The following is a 22,877-nucleotide window of genomic DNA, read 5'->3' on the forward strand; positions in this document are numbered from 1 at the left end:
GCAGAGAGCATGGTCCTCTGCTGCCGGACCCCAGCAGAAGAGGAGGTACCTCTGCCGCATCCTCTCTTTGGGGTCGAACAGGAGTTGAGTGCCCTCTGTACTTCCTCTCTGCTGGGGTCCAGCAGCAGAGGAGGGTCCTATGCTGCAGGTGTCCCGCAGGAGAGTAGGAACTCTGCTGCTTAAACCCAGCAGAAGTGGTGTGTCATCTGCTGCAGGACCCCAGCAGAGTGGAGGTTCCTGTGCTGCTTCCTCTGGTGATGGACCCCAGCAGAGAAGAGGGTCCTCTTGTGCTAGACCCCTGCAGAGAGGGGGTCTTCTGGTGCCGGACCAGAACAGCAGAGGGTGGTCCTCTGCTGCCAGACCACAGCAGGGAGGAGGGTTCATTCTTCTGGACCTCAGCAGGGACGATGGTCCTCTGCTGCCGGACCCCAGTACAGAGGAGGGTCCTCTGCTGCCGGAAACCATCAGAGAGGCAGCTCCTTTGTTGCTACCTCTCTGCTGGGGTCCAACAGAGTGGAGGGTCTTCTGTTTCGAGACCCCAGCAGCAGAGCAGGGTGCTCTGGTGCTGGAAAACAGCAGGGAGTAGGGTCCCCTGCTGCCGGCACCATCAGCAGAGGTGGGTCCTCTGGTGCCGGAACCAAGCTACAGAGGGGGGTACTCTGATGCTAGACCCTAGCAGCAGTGGAGGGTCCTCTGGTGCTGTCGGACCCCAGCAGAGAGGAAGCAGCAGAGGACTCGCCTCTCTGCTGGGGTCCTACAGAGTGAAGGGTCCTCTGCTACCAGACCCCAGCAGCAGTAGAGCATCCTCTTCTGTCATAAAACAGCAGGGAGAATGGTTCTCTGCTGCCAGTCCCAGCAGCAGAGGAGGGTCTTCTGGTGCCGGACACCAGCAGCAGCAGGGCGGGGTCTCTGGTGCGGGACCACAGCAGAGAGTGGGTACTCTGCTGCCGGACCCCAGCAGAGAGCAGGGTCCTGCGCTGCAGGACCCCAGAAGAGAAGGAGGGTCCTCTCGTGCTAGACCCCAGGAGAGGAGGGTGCTCTGCTGGGGGACTCCAGCACATCGGAATGTCATCCTGTGCTGGACCCCAGCAGAGAGGGGTGTCATCTGGTGAAACACCCCAGCACAGAGAAAGATTCTCTGTTGCTGGAACCCAGCAGAGAGGGAGGTCCTCTGGTGCCAGACCCCAAAAGCAGAGGAGGGTCCTCTGCTGCCAGACCACAGCAGGGAGGAGTGTCCTCTGCTGTCTGACCTGAGCAGTAGAGGATTGTCCTCTGGTGCCGGGCCCCAGCAGAGATGAAGGTCCTCTGCTGCTCGAGCAAGCTGAGAGGAGGATCCTCTGGTGCTGGACCCCAGCAGAGAATGGTGTCCTCTGTTGATGGACCCCAGTAGCAAAGGAGGGTTCTCTGTTGCTGGACCCCAGCAGAGTGTAGGGTGTTGTTGTGCCAGACCCCAGCAGAGAGGAGGGACTCTGCTGCCGTACTAAGGCAGGGAGGAGGGTCCTCAGCTGCAGGAACCCAGCAGAAGGAGGGTCCTCTGCTGCCGGACCCCAGCAGCAGAGGGGGTCCTCTGGTGCCAGACCCTAGCATCAGAGGGGAGTCCTGTGCTTCCAGACACCAACAGCAGAGGGAGGAACTCTGCTGCTGGACCCCAGCAGAACATGGGTGTTGTCTGCAGCCAGAACCCAGCATAAGGAGTGTCATTTGCTACCAAACCCCAGCAGGACAAGGGGGTCCTCTGGTACCGAAACCCAGCAGCAGAGGGGGGTTCTTTGCTGCCAGACCCAAACAGCATAAGGGGGCTCTCTGCTGCCGGAATCCAGCAGAGAGGACTTCCTCTGCTGCCAGACATCAGGAGAGAGGAGGGTTCTCTGCTGCAGGACGCCAGTAGAAGAGTAGGATCCTCTGCGTGTCCTCTCTTTGGGGTCCAGTAGGGAACAAGGTTCCTCTGCAACTTCCCCTTTGCTGTGGTCCAGCAGCAGAGGCGGGTCCTCTGCTACAGGGGTCCAGCAGGAGAGGAGGGTCCTTTGCTGCTACCTCTCCACTGGGGTCCAGCAACACAGGTGGGTCCTCTGCTGCCACACCCCAGCAGCAGAAGGCGGTAATCTGCTGCTGGACCCCAGCAGAGTGGAGGGTCCTCTGCCGCTGGACCCCAGTAGGAGAGGAGAGTACTTGGGTACTGCACCACAGCAGAACAAGGTGTTCCTCTGGTGCCGGACCCTAGCAGCAGAGGCGAGTTCTCTGTAGCAGGAACCCAGCAGAAGGAGTGTTCTCTGCTGCCAGACCCCAGGAGCATACGGAGGTCCTCTGGTGCTGGACCCCATCAGCAGAGGGGGATCTTCTGTTGCCGGACGCCAGGAGCAGAGGAGGGTCCTCTGGTGCTAGACCCTAGCAGAGAGGGTTGTCATCTGGTTTCAGACAACAGCAGCATTGGTGGATGCTCTGCTGCTGTACCCAGCAGAGAGGGTGGTCCTCTGCCACCAGACCCCACCTGGGAGGAGGGCCCTCTTGCCTCCGGAACCCAGCAGGGAGGAGGGTCTTCTGGTGCCGGACCCCAGCAGCAGAGGATGTCCGCTGGTGCCGGACCCGAGCAGCAGAAGAGGGTCCTCTGCTGACAGACCCCAGCAGGGAGGAGGGTCCTCTGCTGCAGGAACCCAGCAGAAACAGGGTCCTCATCTGTCGGATCCCAGCCGAAGATTAGGGTCCTGTGCTTTGTCCTCTCTTTGGGGTCCAGCAGGAGATGAGTGTCCTCTGCAACTTCCTCTCTGCTGTGGTCCTGTAGCAGAGGAGACTCCTCTAGGCTTGGGTTCAGCAGCTGAGATCCCTCCTCTCTGCTATGTCAGGCAGGAGATGACGCTGCTCTGCTGCTGGGATCTGACAGCAGGAGAGGAGGGTCCTCTACTGTTGGAACAGGAAAGAAGAGGAGGGTCCTCTACTGTTGGAACAGGAAAGAAGCGGAGGGTCCTCTGCTGCAGGACTCCAGCTGAGAGGAATGTCCTCTGCTGCTTCCTTTCTGCTGCACCCCAGCAGAGAGAAGGGTCCTCTCATGCTAGACACCAGCAGAGAGGATGGTCCTCTGCTACTTCCTCTCAGCTGGGATCCAGCAGAAGAGTAGGGTCCTCTGCTGTTGGACGCAGCAGCAGTGGAGGGTCTTCTAATGCCGGGCCCCAGCAGAGAGGAGGGTATTCTGCTGCTCCACCCCAGCAGAGAGGAGGGTCCTCTGGTGCTGGACCCCAGCAGAGAGGGGTGTCCTCTGGTGCCCGACCCAAGCAGCAGAGGGGGGTCTCTTTTGCTGTCGGAACCCAGCAGAGAGGGGGGTCCTCTGGTGCCTGAAACCAACAGCTGATGGGTTCCTCTGGTGCCGGACCACAGCAGTGAGGAGGGAGGACCTCCACTCCTGGACACCAGCAGAAGAGGGGGTCCTCTGCTGCCAGACCCAACAGAAGGAGGGTCCTTTGCTGCCAGACCCAGTAGCATAGAAGGGTCCGTTGGTGTCGGACCCCAAGAGCAGAGGGTGTTCTCTGCTGCTGGACCCCAGCAGCAGGGGAGGGTCATCTGGTACCACACCCGAGCAGCAGATGAGGGTCCTCTGCTGCCATATCCCTGCAGGGAGGAGGGTCCTCTGCTACCAGAACACAGCAGAAGGAAGGTCCTCTGGTGCCAGACCCCAAAAACAGGGTGGTCCTCTGGTGGCAGACCCCAACAGCTTTGGGGGGTTCTCTGGTGCCCGACCACAGCAGCAGAGGGAAGACCTCCACTCCTGGACACCAGCAGAAGCCGGGGGTCCTCTGCTGCCAGACCCAGTAGCAGAGGCGGGTCCTTTGGTGTCGGACCCAAAGAGCAGAGGGGGTTCTCTGCTGCCGCACCCCAGCAGCAGAAGGCGGTTCTCTGGTGCTGGACCCCAGCAGGAGAGGAGAGTCCTCGGGTACCGGACCCCAGCAGCACTAGTGGTTCCTCTGGTGCCGGTCCCCAGCAGGGGGGTTCCTCTGGTGCCGGAACCCAGAAGCAGTGAGTGGTCCTCTAGTGCCAGAAACAGCAGCAGAGGGAGGACCTCTGCTTCCGGACTCCAGCAGCAGAGGGGGGTCCTCTGCTGCAGGAACCCAGCAGAAGGAGGGTTCGCTGCTGTAGGACACCAGGAGCATAGGGGAGTCCTCTGGTGCTGGACCCCATCAACAGAGGGGGGTCTTCTGTTGCCGGACGCTAGCAACAGAGGAGGGTCTTCTGCTGCCGAACACCATTAGAAGAGGGTCACCTGCAGTTTCCTCTCTTTGGGGCCCAGTCGGGGACAAGGGTCCTCTTCAACTTCCTCTGTGCTGTGGTCCAGCAGCAGAGGAGGGTCCTATGGTGCTGGACCCCAGTAGAAGTGTAGGGTCCTCTGCAGTGTCCTCTCTTTTGGGTCCAGTAGGCAACGATGGTCCTCTGAAACTTCCTCTCTGCTGTCGTCCAGCAGCAGAGGACGGTCCTCTGCTGCAGGAGTCCAGCAGAGGAGGGTCCTTTGCTGCTGGACCCCAGAAGCAGAAGGCAGTCCTCTGGTACTGGACCCCACCAGCAGGGGACGTTCCTCTGCTGCCGGACCACAGCAGAAAGGAGGGTCCTAGGCTTCCGGACCCCAGCAAAGAGGATTGTCCTCTGCTGCCGGAACTTTGCAGAAGAAGCTGGTCCTCTGCTGCCGGACGCCAGTAGAAGAGGAGTGTCCTCTGCTGCTTCCTCTCTGCTGGGATCCAATAAATAGGTGGGTCCTCAGGTACTGGACCCCAGGAAAGAGGAGGGTCCTCAGCTGTCTGACCCCAGCAGGGAGGAGGTTCTCTGCTGCCAAACAACAGCACAGAGGATAGTCCTCTGGTGCCGGACCACTGCAGAGAGGAGGGTCCTCTGCTGCTGGAGCCAGCAGAAGAGGTGGGTACTCTGCTTCTGGACACCAGTAGAAGAGAAATGTCCTGTGCTGTGTCCTCTCTTTGGGGTCCAGCAGGGAGGAGGGTCCTCTGCTGCAGGGGTGCAGGGTCCTCTGCTGCAGGGGTGCAGGGTCCTCTGCTGCCAAACCCCAGTAGCAGAGGGGGGGTTTCCTCTGCTGCCGGAACCCAGCAGAGAGGATGATCCTCCTCTTTGTCCTCTCTTAGGGGTCCAGCAGGAGATGAGTGTCCTCTGTAACTTACTCTTTGCTGTGGTCCAGCAGCAGAGGATGATCCTCGGAGGCAGGGGTCCAGCAGTAGAGGAGGATCCTCTGCTGCTGGAACACAGCAGAAGAGGAAGGTCCTCTGCTGCGGGACCCCAGCTGAATAAAGGCTCCTCTTCTGCTTTCTCTCTGCTGTGCCACAGCAGAGAGGAAGGTAATGTGCTGCTGGACCAAAACAGAGAGTAGGGTCCTTTGCTGCTTCCTTTCTGCTGGGGTTCCTAAGCAGAGGAGGGTGCTCTGCTAACGGACACAACAGCAGTGGAGGGTCCTCTGCTGCAGGACCACAGCTGGGAGGAGGGTCTTTCGTACTAGTCCCCAGCAGAGAGGATGGTCCTCTGCTGCCTGACCCCAACCGGGAGGAGGGGCCTCTGCTGCCGGACCCCAGCAGAGAGGAGTCTTCTGATGCCGGACCCGAGCAGCAGAGGAGGTTCCTCTGATGCTGGAATAGAAGCAAACGAGGGTCATCGGCTGTTGGACCCCAGATGGCAGGAGGGTCCTCTGCTGTATGAACCCAGCAGCTGAGTAGTGTCCTCTGTTGCTGGACCCCAGGAGTAAGGAGGGTCCCTGCTGCTCGACCCCAGCAGAGACTAGGGTACTCTGGTTTCGGACCTCAGCAGAGAGGGGTGTCCTCTGGTGTCGGACCCCAGCAGCAGAGGATGGTCCTGTTCTGCCGTACCCGAGCAGGGAGGAGGGTTCTCTGCTGCCGTACCATAGCAAGGAGGAAGGACCTTTGCGGCCGGACCCCAGCAGCAGAGTTGGGTCCTCTGGTGCCCGACACGAGCAACCTAGTAGGGTCTTCTGGTGCAGGACCTCAGAAGGGAGAAAGGTCCTCTGCTGCCAGACCACAGCACCACAGCAGCAGAGAGGGGTACTCTGGTTCCAGATCCTTGCAGCAGAGTGGGTGTCCTCTGCTGCCAGACAATAGCAGCAGAGGGGGATCCTCTGGTGCTGGAACGCAGCAATAGAGCGGGGTACTCTGCTGCCAGACAACAGAAGCATAGGGGGATCCTATGGTTCCGGAACCCAGCAAAGAAGGGGAGTCCTCTCCTGCTGGATCCCAACAGCTGAGGAGTGTCCTCTGGTACCAGACCCCAGCAGAGAGAAGGGTCCTCTGCTGCCAGACGCCATCACAAGATTAGGTCCTCTGCTGCGTTCTTTCTTTGGGGTCCAGTATGGGACGAGGGCTCTCTGCAACTTCCTCTCTGCTGTGGTCCAGCAGCAAAGGAAGGCCTCTGCTGCATGGGTGCAGCAGCAGAAAAGAGTCCTCTGCTGTGGGACTCCAGCAGCAGAGCAGCATCCTCTGTTGCCAGACCACAGCAGCAGAAGGGGATCCGCTGCTGTTGGATACCAGCAGCAGAAGCTAGTCTTCTGCTGCCGGATGCCAGAGGCAGAGGGAGGTCCTATGCTGCAGGACCCCAGCAGCAGAGGGGGTTCCTACAGTACCGGATCCCAGCAGATGAGGAGGGTCCTCTGGTACCAGATCCCAGCAACAGAGGAAGGTCCTCTGGTGCCAGACCCCAGCAGTAGAGGAGTGTCCTATGTGCCCAGACCCCAGCAGCAGGGAGGTGGGTCCTCTGGTGTGGAACCCCAAGAGAGGAAGAGGATCCTCTGGTGCAGGACGACAGAAGAGAGGAGGGTCCTCCACTGCCGGACCCCAGCAGAGAGGAGGGTCCTTTGCTCCCAGACCTCAGCAAAGAAGAGGGTGCTCTGGTGCCGAACATCAGCAGAGAGTAGGGTCCTCTGCTGCTGTACCCCAACAGAGAGGAGGGTCATTTGCTGCCAGACTCCAGCAGACAGGAGGGACCCTGCTGCAAGACCCAAGTCCATCAGGGAAGAGTGTCCTCTGGTGCTGGACCCCAGTAGGAGAGGAGGCTCCTATGCTTCCTGACGCTAACACTGAGGAGAGACCTCTGCTGCCGGACCCCAGCAGAACAGGAGTGTCTTCTACTGCTTCCTCAGTTTGATGCCCGCCCGGAGAGGAGTGTTCTCTGCAGCTTCCTCTCTGTTGGGGTACAGCAGAGAGGAAAGTCCACTGGTGCCGGACCCCAGCAGAAGAGGAGTGTATTCTCCTGCGTCCTCTGTGGAGAAGACACGTCAGCTGTTGGGGTTTCTTGGTTCAGGTGGCACACCAGTGGCAGCTGATGGTTCACAGGTTGTCCGCAGCAGGAGAAAGAGTCTTGAATCCAGGATGGTCCTGGAATAGGGTGAAGCATTCCCTGGTGAACAAGACGGCAATTGCACTTGACAGGGCGCTCTGGGACCAAATTCATGCCTCCAATGCACACGACACATGTTTAATATGATGCCTTGTAGAATGGAATATGGTCCCTGTGATCCCATTCTTGAAGATGGCATGGAGGCCCTCCCTTTTGCAGGTTTGGTGGCTCCCCATCCACCATCCCTGCTAGACAGTGAGAATGCATGTCCAGGGTGCTCTTGCAGCAGCTAAGGCCTGGGACTTCCTATTCCAGATGACTGGTGACCTCTGGTGTTTACTTACCCATCCACCTGCTCCTGGCTTAGGAGCCGACATGCTCAGATTCCACCCAGCTAAGCAGAAGAAGTCCGAGTGGTGTATCACACTAAGTGCCACTCCACAAATGCAAAAATGCACAAAGGCCTCTATGCAGCCCATCAGGGAGCTTCACCACTTGCTAAAGAACACCTAGTTCCTGTCCCTAATGGTGCTCTGTGAGGAAAGAGAGTGGTGTAAATGTTTCCAAGGATCTCATCTGCGAAAGACCAGTGCTAGTCAGCTGTTGAGTAACTCCAGGTCCCAGAGGGTCCATAGGCACACTGATGTGGGACACTAGCACACAGAGGGCACGTGGACACAATGACCTAGGATTTCAACTCTCAGAGGGACCATGGACAAACTGATGTGAGTCTCCATGTTTCAGAGGGCCCTTGGAGAGACTGATGTGGGACTCCAGCTCCCACAGGGCCTCTGGGTGCCCTGATGGGGAACTCCTGCTCGCAGGTTTCCCCAGTGCCCTCTGATGTTCCTTGCTGGTGATGACACACAGCCACCTCCTAGCACAAAGGCCTGGGCTGATGCAAGGACACAGGCATCCTATACACACACCTGGACCTTGGTATGCGGGCTGTTCTGCCTTGGACCCCAATATTCCAGCATCCTGTGTCCAGGAACACTGTCCGGGAGCACCAGCTGATGCTAGGATGCCTTGGGCCAAGCCGTCTTGTGCTCAAAAGGCCTGAGCCCACAAGGGGTAGAAAGGCAGCTTTGCATGCTCTCTCGTGTACAGTTGAACTCACGGCAGGACGCTCTTCCAGTCTCTCCTGCCCAGACATGGGAATCAAACCTGGCCTGAGAGAAATTCACTATCAAGGACACTTTTTGAAGAGGTTTCACAGGAGTGCCAGGACAGAAGACCTACGTATGCCCTTGGGGTCTGCATTGGCAGACAAAAGCAGTCTAGAACCACAGGACACAGCACACAGCACACACCCACCGAGCTAGGCAGAGGAATGCCGCGTGTTGTATCACCATAACTGCCACTCCACACATGCAAAAACACATGAAGGCCTCTCCGCAGCCCATCAGGGAGCTGCTCCACTTGGTAAAGAAAGCCAAGGGCCTACCTAGGGTTTTTCAGCTAGGAAAGGAGGTGGTGTAAATGTTTCTGGAGACCACATCTGTGAAAAATCAGGGCTTGTCAGCCTGTGTGTAACTCCAGGTCCCAGAGGGTCTGTTGGCATGCTGATGTGGGACTCCAGCTCTCAGAAGGCCTGTGGGCACGCTGATGTGGGACTCCAGCTCCCAGGTTTCTCCCTGTGCCCTAGGTTGTACCTTGCTAGTGAAGGCACACAGCCACTTCCTAGCACAGAGCCTCAGCCTGATGCAAAGCTACAAGTGTCCTCCAACCCCTCCTGGACCTTGGTATGAGGGCTGTTCTGCCTTGGACCCCAATCTTCCAGCGACACATATCCAGGAACACTGTAATGGACCCCCACCTAACACTAGGATGGCTCTGGCTGGGCCTTCTTGTGCTCAAAAGGCCTGAGGACAACCAGGGGTAGAAAGGGCAGCTTTGCGCACCCTCTCGTGGTCAGCAGAACTCATTGCATGACGCTCCTCCAGGCTCTCCTGCACAAACAAGGGAAACAAACCTGGCTTGAGAGACATTCACTCTCAAGGACATACTTCGGAGAGGTTGCACAGGAGTCACAGGACTGAAACACTACGCATGTCCTTGGGGTCCGCGTTGGCAGACAAAAGCAGTCTAGAGCCACAGCGCAGTACACAGCACACAGCACACTCCCTCCCAGGAAGCCAGCAGCTTTCTTTCTCTTCCTTCCTGCCTGCCTGTATCCCTCTGTCCTGTTTGCTTTGAAGCACAGAGGAACAGAGAGTGAGACAGAGCAAACTTTCTTGCATCTGCTGGCTCACTTCCACAAGAACCATCACCAGAGCCAGCTGTGGCAGGGCCAGGACGAGCCGAGGAACCAGGAGCTTCATTCACATGTCATAAAGGTTCACGGAGCACAGGGGCACAACCCCTGCACCATCCTCCACTGCTCTCCCAGGATCATCAGCAGGGAGCCTGATTGCAGGGGAAACAACCAGGACTTGAAGCAGCACCTATACAGGCCATCTGCCTGGCAGGCTGAGGTTTGACACCCTTGGACACCACACTGAGGCCCCAGAAGACGGGGTTCCTGAGGTGGACCCTCTCGCTGAGGCCCCAACAGAGAGGGTCAGGCTATGAGGATCTCTCTCGATGAGGCCCCAGCAGAGGGGTTCCGATGGGGACCCTCTCGATGAGGCCACAGTAGAGCGGGTACCGAGTAGGATTCTCTCACTGAGGCCACAGTAGAGAGAGAGGTGGTGTCCGAAAGGGACACTCTCGCCTAGGCTCCAGCAGAGGGGGTCCTGAGGGGTACCCTCACACTGAGGCATCCACAGAGAGGGAAGGGGGCTCGGGGGGCACTCTCGCTGAGGCCGCAGCAGAGTGGGTCCCGAGTGGTACCTTCTCACCTAGGCCCCAGCAGAAAGGTTAGATGGCTCCAGGTGTCCCTCTAGCTGAGGCCCCAGCACAAGGGGTCCCGAGGGGTACCTCTTGCTGAGGCCCCAGCAGCGAGGGAGGGGTTCGCCGGGGGTTCCTCTCGCTGTGCCCCAGCAGAGGGGCTCCCGAGATGGACCTTCTCGCAGATGCCCCTGGAGATACGGAGGGAAGTGGGGGGCAAAGGGTCACTCTCACTGAGGCCCAAGCAGAGTGGGTCCCGAGGGGGACCCTCTCGCTGAGGCCCCTGCAGAGCAGTTCCCTAGGTGGATGATCTCACCGAGACCCTGTAGAGGGGGTCCTGAGGGAACCCTCTCGCTGAGGCCCCAGCAGAGGGGGGTCTCAAATGAGTCCCTCCCGTTGAGGCCGCAGTAGAGTGACTCCAACGATGACCATCTCGCTGAGGCTCCAGCAGAGATGGAGGGGGTACCCAAGGGGTACCCTCTTCCTGAGGCCCGAGGAGAGGGGGTCCCGAGGGGGACCCTCTCACTGAGGTCCCAGCAGAGATGGAGGGGGGCTCTGGGGGTCCGTCTCACTGAGGCCCAAGCAGGGAGGGAGGAGGGCTCTGGGGGTCCCAGTCACTTAGCACCCAGCAGACGGGATCCCGAGGGGGACCCTCTCTCAGAGGCCCCAGCAGAGATAAGAGGCTCTGGCTGGGAGGGTCCCTCTCACTGAGACCCCAGTGGAGGTTGTCCCGAGTGGGACCCTCTTGCTGAGGCCCCAGCAGAGTGGGTCCCAAGAAGGATCCTCTCGCTGAGGCCCCAGCAGAGGGAGAGGGGAGTCCAAGGGGGACCATCCCGCTGAGGCACCAGAGGAGAAAAAGAGAGTGTGGGTCCCGAGGGGGACCCTCTCGCTGAGGTCCCAGCAGAGACGGAGGGGTGCTCCGTGGTTTCCTCTCGCTGTGGCCCCAGCAGAAGGACTCTTGATGGGACCCTCTTGCTGAGGCCCAAGCAGAGAGATGGGGTCCGAGGGGACCCTCTCGTTGAGGCCACAGCAGAGACAGAGGGGGGTCCGAGGGGGACCCACTTGCTAAGGCCACAGCAGATAAGAAGAGGGGCTCCGGGTGTCCCTGTCGCTGAGGCCACAGCAGAGGGTAGGTGGCTCCGCAGGTCACTCTCACTGAGGCCCCAACAGAGGGGGTCCTGTGGGAGACCCTCTCGCTGAGGCCCTTGCAGCGTGGGAGGGGTTGCCGGGGGTCCTTCTAGCTGAAGCCCCAGCAGATGGGGTCCCGAAGGGGATACTCTTGCTGAGGCCCCAGCAGAGAGAGAGGTAGGGATCAGAGGGGGACAATCTCACTGAGGCCCTTGGCTGCCAGGGGTCTGCGGGAGCTGCGGCTAGGGGAGGGGAGGGGGCGCGGCTTGGCTGGAGTGCCCAGGCACAAGTGAAGGGGAGGGGCCACGGCATGGCTGGAGCCCCTGGCCTCCACTGCTAGGAGGTTTCCAGCAGTGAAGGCAAACCTCGCCGGGGGGGGGGTTGGGGGTCTCCAGCAGGAGCGGCGACCCTCGCCGGGGGGGTGGGGGTCTCCAGCAGGAGCGGCGACCCTCGCCTTGGCTGCCAGGGGTCTGCAGGAGCTGCGGCTAGGGGAGGGGAGGGGGCGCGGCTTGGCTGGAGTGCCCAGGCACAAGTGAAGGGGAGGGGCCACGGCATGGCTGGAGCCCCTGGCCTCCACTGCTAGGAGGTTTCCAGCAGTGAAGGCAAACCTCGCCGGGGGGGGGGGGTTGGGGGTCTCCAGCAGGAGCGGCGACCCTCGCCGGGGGGGTGGGGGTCTCCAGCAGGAGCGGCGACCCTCGCCTTGGCTGCCAGGGGTCTGCAGGAGCTGCGGCTAGGGGATGGGATTGGGCGTGGCTTGGCTGGAGTGCCCAGGCACAAGTGAAGGGGAGGGGCCACGGCAGGGCTGGAGACCCTGGACTCGGCTGCTAGGGGGTCTCCAGCAGTGGAGGCAACCCTCCACGCGGACCCCGGGGGTCTACAGCAGCTGAGCCAACCCATGACATGGCTGCTTGGGGGTCTCCAGGAGCAGCAGCGGCGACCCTCGCCTCTACTCCCGTGGGTATCCAGCAGCAGCCGCAACCCTCGCCTCGGCTTCCGTGGGTATCCAGCAGCACAGAGACTCTCGCCAGGGCTCCCAGGGGCCTCCAGCAGCCGCGGGTCCCGGAGGGGAGGGCGCGGCACGGCTGGCGACCCTCACCCTGCCGCGAGGGCATCTCCAGCAGCAGCGGCCACCCTCACTTCGCCTGCCGGGGGTCTCCAGCCGCGAGGCGAGGCGAGTTGAAGAGGTGCGGTGCAGCTGGAAAGCCCAGGTGCAAGGGAAGTGGAGGGGCCCTGGCACAGCGGAAGACACTCGCCACGGCTTCCGGTGGTCTCCAGCAGCAGCGAGCCTCGCTGCTGCTGCTGCCCGTGGTCTCCAGCAGCGGCGGCGAGCTGAGGAGATGGGGCGAAGCACGGCTTGTAAGGCCTGGAGCAAGGGAAGGGGAGAGAGCGCGGCATGGCTTGAGACCCTCCCAGCACTGCAAGGGGAACTCCAGCAGCAGTGGAGAACTGCGACCTGCTACACTACACTGGGGGGTGGGAGGTCTCCATCACCATCTGCGACCCTCGCCTCGGCTGGTAGGGATCTCCAACAGTGGCGGCGACCCTCGCCTTGGCGCTTGGAGTCTCCAGCAGCCGCGGTGACCCTCGCCTTGGCTGCCAGGGGTCTGCAGGAGCTGCGGCTAGGGGAGGGGATTGGGCGTGGCATGGCAGGAGTGCCCAGGCACAAGTGAAGTGGAGGGGCCACGGCATGGCTGGAGACCCTGGCCTTGGCTGATAGAGGGTCTAGCAGTGGAGGCGACCCTCGCCGGGGGGTGTTGGGGATCTCCAGCAGCGGCGTCGACCCTCGCCGGGGGGGGGTGGGGCTCTCCAGCAGCCGTGGTGAACATTGTCTTGGCTGCCGGGGCTCTCCAGCAGCTGTGACTAGGGGAGGGGAGGGGAGGGGCACGGCTGGAGTGCCCAGGCACAAGTGAAGGGGAGGGGCCACGGCATGGCTGGAGACCCTGGCCTTGGCTGATAGGGTGTCTCCAGCAGTGGAGGCGACCCTCCACGCGGACCCCGGGGGTCTACTGCAGCTGAGGCGACCCAGGCCACGGCTGCCTGCGGATCTCCATCAGCAGCAGCGACTCTCGCCTCAAGTGCTGGGGGTCACCAGCCTCAGCAGCGAACCACGCTTCGGCTGCCAGGGGTCTCCAGCAGCTGCGGCTAGGGGAGGTGAGGTGGCGGGGAACAGCTGGAGAGCTCAGGTGCAAGTGAAGGGGAGGGGCCACGGCATGGCTGGAGACCCTGGCCTCCGCTGCTAGGGGGTTTCCAGCAGTGGAGGCGAGCCTCGCCGGGGGAGGGGGGTGGGGGTCTCCAGCAGGAGCGGCGACCCTCGCCTTGGCTGCCAGGGGTCTGCAGGAGCTGCGGCTAGGGGATGGGATTGGGCGTGGCTTGGCTGGAGTGCCCAGGCACAAGTGAAGAGGAGGGTCCACGGCATGGCTGGAGACCCTGGCCTTGGCTGCTAGGGGGTCTCCAGCAGTGGAGGCAACCATCCACGCGGACCCCGGGGGTCTCCTGCAGCTGAGGCAACCCATGCCATGGCTGCCTGGGGGTCTCCAGGAGCAGCAGCGGCGACCCTCGCCTCTGCTCCCGTGGCTATCCAGCAGCAGCGGCAACCCTCGCCTCGGCTTCCGTGGGTATCCAGCAGCACAGAGACTCTCGCCAGGGCTCCCAGGGGCCTCCAGCAGCCGCGGTTCCCGGAGGGGAGGGGGCGCGGCGCGGCTGGCGACCCTCACCCTGCCGCGAGGGCATCTCCAGCAGCAGCAGCGGCTACCCTCACTTCGCCTGCTGGGGGTCTCCAGCCGCGAGGCGAGGCGAGTTGAAGAGGTGCGGTGCAGCTGGAAAGCCCAGGTGCAAGGGAAGGGAAGGGGCCCTGGCACAGCGGAAGACACTCGCCACGGCTTCCGGTGGTCTCCAGCAGCAGCGAGCCTCGGTGCTGCTGCTGCCAGTGGTCTCCAGCAGCGGCGGCGAGCTGAAGAGATGGGGCGCAGCACGGCTTGTAAGGCCTGGAGCAAGGGAAGGGGAGGGAGGGCGGCATGGCTTGAGACCCTCCCAGCACTGCAAAGGGAACTCCAGCAGCAGCAGAGACCTGCTCCACTGCACGGGGGAGGGTCTCCATCACCGTCTGCGCCCCTCGCCTCAGCTGGTAGGGATCTCCAACAGTGGCGGCGACCCTCGCCTCGGCTTGCAGGGGTCTGCAGCTGCAGAGACGGGAGGGGAGGGGGCGCGGCACGGCTGGAGAGTCCAGGCACAAGGGTAGTGGAGGCGGAGCAACATGGCTACAGCCCATAGCTGCACCACAAGTGGATCTCCAGGGGAATTGGCGATCTTGGCCTCGGGTGCTGGGGGTCTCCAGCCGCGGCGGCGACCCTCGCCTTGGCGCTTGGAGTCTCCAGCAGCCGCGGTGACCCTCGCCTTGGCTGCCGGGGGTCTGCAGGAGCTGCGAATAGGGGAGGGGATTGGGCGTGGCATGGCAGGAGTGCCCAGGCACAAGTGAAGTGGAGGGGCCACGGCATGGCTGGAGACCCTGGCCTTGGCTGATAGAGGGTCTAGCAGTGGAGGCGAACCCTCGCCGGGGGGTGTTGGGGATCTCCAGCAGCAGTGGAGGCGACCCTCGCCGGGGTGGGGGTCTCCAGCAGCCTCGGTGAACATGGTCTTGGCTGCGGGGGGTCTCCAGCAGCTGCGACTAGGGGAGGGGAGGGGAGGGGCACGGCTGGAGTGCCCAGGCACAAGTGAAGGGGAGGGGCCACGGCATGGCTGGAGACCCTGGCCTTGGCTGATAGGGTGTCTCCAGCAGTGGAGGCGACCCTCCACGCGGACTCCGGGGGTCTCCTGCAGCTGAGGCAACCCATGCCATGGCTGCCTGGGGGTCTCCAGGAGCAGCAGCGGCGACCCTCGCCTCTACTCCCGTGGGTATCCAGCAGCAGCCGCAACCCTGGCCTCGGCTTCCGTGGGTATCCAGCAGCACAGAGACTCTCGCCAGGGCTCCCATGGGCCTCCAGCAGCCGCGGTTCCCGGAGGGGAGGGGGCGCGGCGCGGCGGGCGACCCTCACCCTGCCGCGAGGGGATCTCCAGCAGCAGCGGCTACCCTCACTTCGCCTGCTGGGGGTCTCCAGCCGCGAGGCGAGGCGAGTTGAAGAGGTGCGGTGCAGCTGGAAAGCCCAGGTGCAAGGGAAGGGAAGGGGCCCTGGCACAGCGGAAGACACTCGCCACGGCTTCCAGTGGTCTCCAGCAGCGGCGGCGAGCTGAAGAGATGGGGCGCAGCACGGCTTGTAAGGCCTGGAGCAAGGGAAGGGGAGGGAGGGCGGCATGGCTTGAGACCCTCCCAGCACTGCAAAGGGAACTCCAGCAGCAGCAGAGACCTGTTCCACTGCACGGGGGAGGGTCTCCATCACCATCTGCGCCCCTCGCCTCGGCTGGTAGGGATCTCCAACAGTCGCCTTGGCTGCCAGGGGTCTGCAGGAGCTGCGGCTAGGGGAGGGGAGGGGGCGCGGCACAGCTACTGGAGAGTGCAGGCACAAGGGTAGTGGAGGCGGAGCAGCATGCCTACAGCCCTTAGCTGTGCAACAACGGGATCTCCAGGGGAATTGGCGACCTTGGCCTCGGGTGCTGGGGATCTCCAGCCGCGGCGGCGACCCTCGCCTTGGTGCTGGGAGTCTCCAGCAGCCGCGGTGACCCTCGCCTTGGCTGCCGGGGGTCTGCAGGAGCTGCGAATAGGGGAGGGGATTGGGCGTGGCATGGCAGCAGTGCCCAGGCACAAGTGAAGTGGAGGGGCCACGGCATGGCTGGAGACCCTGGCCTTGGCTGATAGAGGGTCTAGCAGTGGAGGCGACCCTCGCCGGGGGGTGTTGGGGATCTCCAGCGGCGGCGTCGACCCTCGCCGGGGGGGGGTGGTGGTCTCCAGCAGCCGCGGTGAACATCGTCTTGGCTGCCGGGGGTCTCCAGCAGCTGCGACAAGGGGAGGGGAGGGGAGGGACACGGCTGGAGTGCCCAGGCACAAGTGAAAGGGAGGGGCCACGGCATGGCTGGAGACCCTGGCCTTGGATGATAGGGGGTCTCCAGCAGTGGAGGCGACCCTCCACGCGGACCCCGGGGGTCTACTGCAGCTGAGGCGACCCAGGCCACGGCTGCCTGCGGATCTCCATCAGCAGCAGCGACTCTCGCCTCAGGTGCTGGGGGTCACCAGCCTCAGCAGCAAACCTCGCTTCGGCTGCCAGGGGTCTCCAGCAGCTGCGGCTAGGGGAGGCGAGGTGGCGGGGAACAGCTGGAGAGCTCAGGTGCAAGTGAAGGGGAGGGGCCACGGCATGGCTGGAGACCCTGGCCTCGGCTGCTAGGGGGTTTCCAGCAGTGGAGGTGACCCTCGCCAGGAGGGGGTTGGGGGTCTCCAGCAGGAGCGGCGACCCTCGCCTTGGCTGCCAGGGGTCTGCAGGAGCTGCGGCTAGGGGAGGGGTGGGGGCGCGGCACGGCTGCTGGAGAGTCCAGGCACAAGTGAAGGGGAGGGGTCACGGCAGGGCTGGAGCCCCTGGACTCGGCTGCTAGGGGGTTTCCAACAGTGGAGGCGACCCTCGCAGGGGGAGGGGGATGATGGTCTCCAGCAGGAGCGGCGACCCTCGCCTTGGCTGCCAGGGGTCTGCAGGAGCTGCGGCTCCAGGAGGGGATTGGGCGTGGCTTGGCTGGAGTGCCCAGGCACAAGTGAAGGGGAGGGGCCTCGGCAGGGCTGGAGACCCTGCCCTCGGGTGCCAGTTGTCTCAGCAGCAGTGACGGCGACCCTCCCCTCGCTGCCGGGGGTCTCCAGCAGCGTTGGCAACACTCGCTTGGGCTGCCAGGGTTCTCCAGCAGGTGCGGCTAGGGGAGCATAGGGAGCCTAGGGGGCTGGAGAGCCCAGCCGCAAGGAAAGGTGAGGGCCACGGCATGGCTGGAGCCCCTGGCATCGGCTGCTAGTGGGTTTCCAGCAGTGAAGGCGACCCTCGCCAGGAGGTGGTTGGGGGTCTCCAGCAGCGGCGGCGACCCTCGCCTTGGCTGCCAGGGGTCTGCAGGAGCTGCGGCTAGGGGAGGGGAGGGGGCGGGGCACGGCTGCTGGAGAGTCCAGGCACAAGGGTAGTGGAGGCGGAGCAGCATGCCTACAGCCCTTAGCTGTGCAACAACGGGATCTCCAGGGGAATTGGCGACCTTGGTCTCGGGTGCTGGGGATCTCCAGCCGCTGCGGCGACCCTCGCCTTGGTGCTGGGAGTCTCCAGCAGCCGCGGTGACCCTCGCCTTGGCTGCCTGGGATCTGCAGGAGCTGCGGCTAGGGGAGGGGATTGGGCGTGGCATGACAGGAGTGCCCAGGCACAAGTGAAGGGGAGGGGCCACGGCATGGCTGGAGACCCTGGCCTTGGCTGATAGGGGGTCTCAGCAGTGAAGGCGACCCTCGCCGGGGGGGTGTTGGGGGTCTCTAGCAGGAGCGGCGACCCTCGCCGTGAGGGGGTGGTGGTCTCCAGCAGCCGCGGTGATCATCCCCTCGGCTGCCAGGGGTCTCCAGCAGCTGCGACTAGGGGAGGGGAGGGAGGGGCACGGCTGGAGTGCCCAGGCACAAGTGAAGGGGAGGAGCCACGGCATGGCTGGAACCCCTGCCCTCCTCTGCTAGGGGGTTTCCAGCAGTGGAGACGACCCTCGCCGGGGGGGTGTTGGGGGTCTCCAGCAGGAGCGGCGACCCTCGCCTTGGCTGCCAGGGGTCTGCAGGAGCTGCAGCTAGGGGAGGGGATTGGGCGTGGCTTGGCTGGAGTGCCCAGGCACAAGTGAAGGGGCGGGGCCACGGCAGGGCTGGAGACCCTGGACTCGGCTGCTAGGGGGTCTCCAGCAGTGGATGCAACCCCCGACGTGGACCCCGGGGGTCTCCTGCAGCTGAGGCGACCCATGACATGGCTGCCAAGGATCTCCATCAGCAGCAGCGACTCTTGCCTCAGGTGCTGTGGGTCACCAGCCTCAGCAGCAAACCTCGCTTCGTCTGCCAGGGGTCTCCAGCAGCTGCGGCTAGGGGAGGCGAGGTGGCGGGGAACGGCTGGAGAGCTCAGGTGCAAGTGAAGGGGATGGGCCACGGCATGGCTGGAGACCCTGGCCTCCGCTGCTAGTGGGTTTCCAGCAGTGGAGGCGACCCTCGCCAGGAGGGTGTTGGGGGTCTCCAGCAGGAGCGGCGACCCTCGCCGCGGGGGGGTGGTGGTCTCCAGCAGCAAAGGCGACCTTCGCGTTGGCGGCCAGGGGTCTGCAGGAGCTGCGGCTAGGGGAGGGGAGGGGGCGCGGTACGGCTGCTGGAGAGTCCAGGCACAAGGGTAGTGGAGGCGGAGCAGCTTGCCTACAGCCCTTAGCTGTGCAACAACGGGATCTCCAGGGGAATTGGCGACCTTGGCCTCGGGTGCTGGGGAACTCCAGTCGCGACGGTGACCCTCGCCTTGGTGCTGGGAGTCTCCAGCAGCCGCGGTGACCCTCGCCTTGGCTGCCGGGGATCTGCAGGAGCTGCGGCTAGGGGAGGGGATTGGGCGTGGCATGGCAGGAGTGCCCAGGCAAAAGTGAAGGGGATTGGGCCACGGCATGGCTGGAGACCCTGGCCTTGGCTGATAGGGGGTCTCAGCAGTGGAGGCGACCCTCGCCGGGGGGGGTTGGGGGTCTCTAGCAGGAGCGGCGACCCTCGCCGTGGGGGGGTGGGGGTCTCCAGCAGCCGCGGTGAACATCGTCTTGGCTGCCAGGGGTCTCCAGCAGCTGCGACTAGGGGAGGGGAGGGAAGGGCATGGCTGGAGTGCCCAGGCACAAGTGAAGGGGAGGGGCCACGGCATGGCTGGAACCTCTGGCCTCCTCTGCTAGGGGGTATCCAGCAGTGGAGACGACCCTCGCCGGGGGGGTGTTGGGGGTCTCCAGCAGGAGCGGCGACCCTCGCCTTGGCTGCCAGGGGTCTGCAGGAACTGCGGCTAGGGGAGGGGATTGGGCGTGGCTTGGCTGGAGTGCCCAGGCACAAGTGAAGGGGAGGGGCCACGGCAGGGCTGGAGACCCTGGACTCGGCTGCTAGGGGGTCTCCAGCAGTGGATGCAACCCTCGACGTGGACCCCGGGGGTCTCCTGCAGCTGAGGCGACCCATGACATGGCTGCCAAGGATCTCCATCAGCAGCAGCGACTCTTGCCTCAGGTGCTGGGGGTCACCAGCCTCAGCAGCAAACCTCGCTTCGGCTGCCAGGGGTCTCCAGCAGCTGCGGCTAGGGGAGGCGAGGTGGCGGGGAACGGCTGGAGTGTCCAGGCACAAGTGAAGGGGAGGGGCCACGGCATGGCTGGAGACCCTGGCCTTGGCTGATAGGGGGTCTCCAGCAGTGGAGGCGACCCTCCACGCGAACCCCGGGGTCTACTGCAGCTGAGGCGACCCAGGCCACGGCTGCCTGCGGATCTCCATCAGCAGCAGCGACTCTCGCCTCAGGTGCTGGGGGTCACCAGCCGAAGCAGCGAACCTCGCTTCGGCTGCCAGGGGTCTCCAGCAGCTGTGGCTAGGGGAGGCGAGGTGGCGGGGAACCGCTGGAGAGCTCAGGCACAAGTGAAGTGGAGGGTCCACGGCATGGCTGGAGACCCTGGCCTTGGCTGATAGAGGGACTAGCAGTGGAGGCGACCCTCGCCGGGGGGTGTTGGGGATCTCCAGCAGCAGTGGAGGCGACCCTCGCCGGGGGTTTGGGGGTCTCCAGCAGCCGCGGTGAACATCGTCTTGGCTGCGGGGGGGGGTCTCCAGCAGCTGCGACTAGGGGAGGGGAGGGGAGGGGCACGGCTGGAGTGCCCAGGCACAAGTGAAGGGGAGGGGCCACGGCATGGCTGGAGACCCTGGCCTGGGCCGCTAGGGGGTTTCCAGCAGTGGAGGCGACCCTCGCCAGGAGGGGGTTGGGGGTCTCCAACAGGAGCGGCGACCCTCGCTTTGGCTGCCAGGGGTCTGCAGGAGCTGCGGCTAGGGGAGAGGAGGGGGCGCGGTATGGCTGGAGTGCCCAGGCACAAGTGAAGGGGAGGGGTCACGGCATGGCTGGAGCCCCTGGCCTCCGCTGTTAGGGGGTTTCCAGCAGTGGAGGCGAGCCTCGCCGGGGGAGGGGGGTGGGGGTCTCCAGCAGGAGCGGCGACCCTCGCCTTGGCTGCCGGGGGTCTGCAGGAGCTGCGGCTAGGGGATGGGATTGGGCGTGGCTTGGCTGGAGTGCCCAGGCACAAGTGAAGAGGAGGGTCCACGGCATGGCTGGAGACCCTGGTCTTGGCTGATAGGGGGTCTCAGCAGTGGAGGCGACCCTCGCCGGGGGGGGGTTGGGGGTCTCCAGCAGGAGCGACGACCCTCGCCGGGGGGGGTGGGGGTCTCCAGCAGCCGCGGTGAACATCGTCTTGGCTGCCGGGGGTCTCCAGCAGCTGCGACTAGGGGAGGGGAGGGGAGGGGCACGGCTGGAGTGCCCAGGCACAAGTGAAGGGGAGGGGCCACGGCATGGCTGGAGACCCTGGCCTTGGCTGCTAGGGGGTCTCCAGCAGTGGAGGCAACCATCCACGCGGACCCCGGGGGTCTCCTGCAGCTGAGGCAACCCATGCCATGGCTGCCTGGGGGTCTCCAGGAGCAGCAGCGGCGACCCTCGCCTCTGCTCCCGTGGGTATCCAGCAGCAGCCGCAACCCTCGCCTCGGCTTCCGTGGGTATCCAGCAGCACAGAGACTCTCGCCAGGGCTCCCAGTGGCCTCCAGCAGCCGCGGTTCCCGGAGGGGAGGGGGCGCGGCGCGGCTGGCGACCCTCACCCTGCCGCGAGGGGATCTCCAGCAGCAGCGGCTACCCTCACTTCGCCTGCTGGGGGTCTCCAGCCGCGAGGGGAGGCGAGTTGAAGAGGTGCGGTGCAGCTGGAAAGCCCAGGTGCAAGGGAAGGGAAGGGGCCCTGGCACAGCGGAAGACACTCGCCACGGCTTCCGGTGGTCTCCACCAGCAGCGAGCCTCGCTGCTGCTGCTGCCAGTGGTCTCCAGCAGCGGCGGCGAGCTGAAGAGATGGGGCGCAGCACGGCTTGTAAGGCCTGGAGCAAGGGAAGGGGAGGGAGGGCGGCATGGCTTGAGACCCTCCCAGCACTGCAAAGGGAACTCCAGCAGCAGCAGAGACCTGCTCCGCTGCACCGGGGGTGAGGGTGTCTCCATCACCGTCTGCGACCCTCGCCTCGGCTGGTAGGGATCTCCAACAGTGGCGGCGACCCTCGCCTCGGCTTGCAGGGGTCTGCAGCTGCAGAGACGGGAGGGGGGGGCGAGGCACGGCTGGAGAGTCCAGGCACAAGGGTAGTGGAGGCGGAGCAGCATGCCTACAGCCCATAGCTGCGCCACAAGGGGATCTCCAGGGGAATTGGCTATCTTGGCCTCGGATGCTGGGGGTCTCCAGCCGCGGCGGCGACCCTCGCCTTGGCGCTGGGAGTCTCCAGCAGCCGCGGTGAACATCGCCTTGGCTGCCTAAGGTCTCCAGCAGCTGCGACTAGGGGAGGGGAGGGGAGGGGCACGGCTGGAGACCCAGGCACAAGTGAAGGGGAGGGGCCACGGCATGGCTGGAGACCCTGGTCTTGGCTGATAGGGGGTCTCCAGCAGTGGAGGCGACCCTCGACGTGGACCCCGGGGGTCTACTGCAGCTGAGGCGACCCAGGCCACGGCTGCCTGCGGATTTCCATCAGCAGATTCAACTCTCGCCTCAGGTGCTGGGGGTCACCAGCCGAAGCAGCGAACCTCGCTTCGGCTGCCAGGGGTCTCCAGCAGCTGTGGCTAGGGGAGGCGAGGTGGCGGGGAATGGCTGGAGAGCTCAGGCACAAGGGTAGTGGAGGCGGAGCAGCATGCCTACAGCCCTTAGCTGTGCAGCAACGGGATCTCCAGGGGAATTGGCGTCCCTCGCCTTGGTGCTGGGAGTCTCCAGCAGCCGCGGTGACCCTCGCCTTGGCTGCCGGGGGTCTGCAGGAGCTGCGGCTAGGGGAGGGGATTGGGCGTGGCATGGCAGCAGTGCCCAGGCACAAGTGAAGTGGAGGGGCCACGGCATGGCTGGAGACCCTGGCCTTGGCTGATAGAGGGTCTAGCAGTGGAGGCGACCCTCGCCGGGGGGTGTTGGGGATCTCCAGCAGCGGCGTCGACCCTCGCCGGGGGGTGGGGTGGGGGTCTCCAGCAGCCGCGGTGAACATCGTCTTGGCTGCCGGGGGTCTCCAGCAGCTGCGACTAGGGGAGGGGAGGGGAGGGGCACGGCTGGAGTGCCCAGGCACAAGTGAAGGGGAGGGGCCACGGCATGGCTGTAGACCCTGGCTTTGGCTGATAGGGGGTCTCCAGCAGTGGAGGCGACCCTCCACGCGGACCCCGGGGGTCTACTGCAGCTGAGGCGACCCAGGCCACGGCTGCCTGCGGATCTCCATCAGCAGCAGCGACTCTCGCCTCAGGTGCTGGGGGTCACCAGCCTCAGCAGCGAACCTCGTTTCGGCTCCCAGGGGTCTCCAGCAGCTGCGGCTAGGGGAGGCGAGGTGGCCCGGAACAGCTGGAGAGCTCAGGTGCAAGTGAAGGGGAGGGGCCACGGCATGGCTGGAGACCCTGGCCTCGGCTGCTAGGGGGTTTCCAGCAGTGGAGGCGACCCTCGCCAGGAGG

This window comes from Ochotona princeps, chromosome 2 (genome assembly GCF_030435755.1).
Source record: "Ochotona princeps isolate mOchPri1 chromosome 2, mOchPri1.hap1, whole genome shotgun sequence".
Classification (NCBI taxonomy): domain Eukaryota; kingdom Metazoa; phylum Chordata; class Mammalia; order Lagomorpha; family Ochotonidae; genus Ochotona; species Ochotona princeps.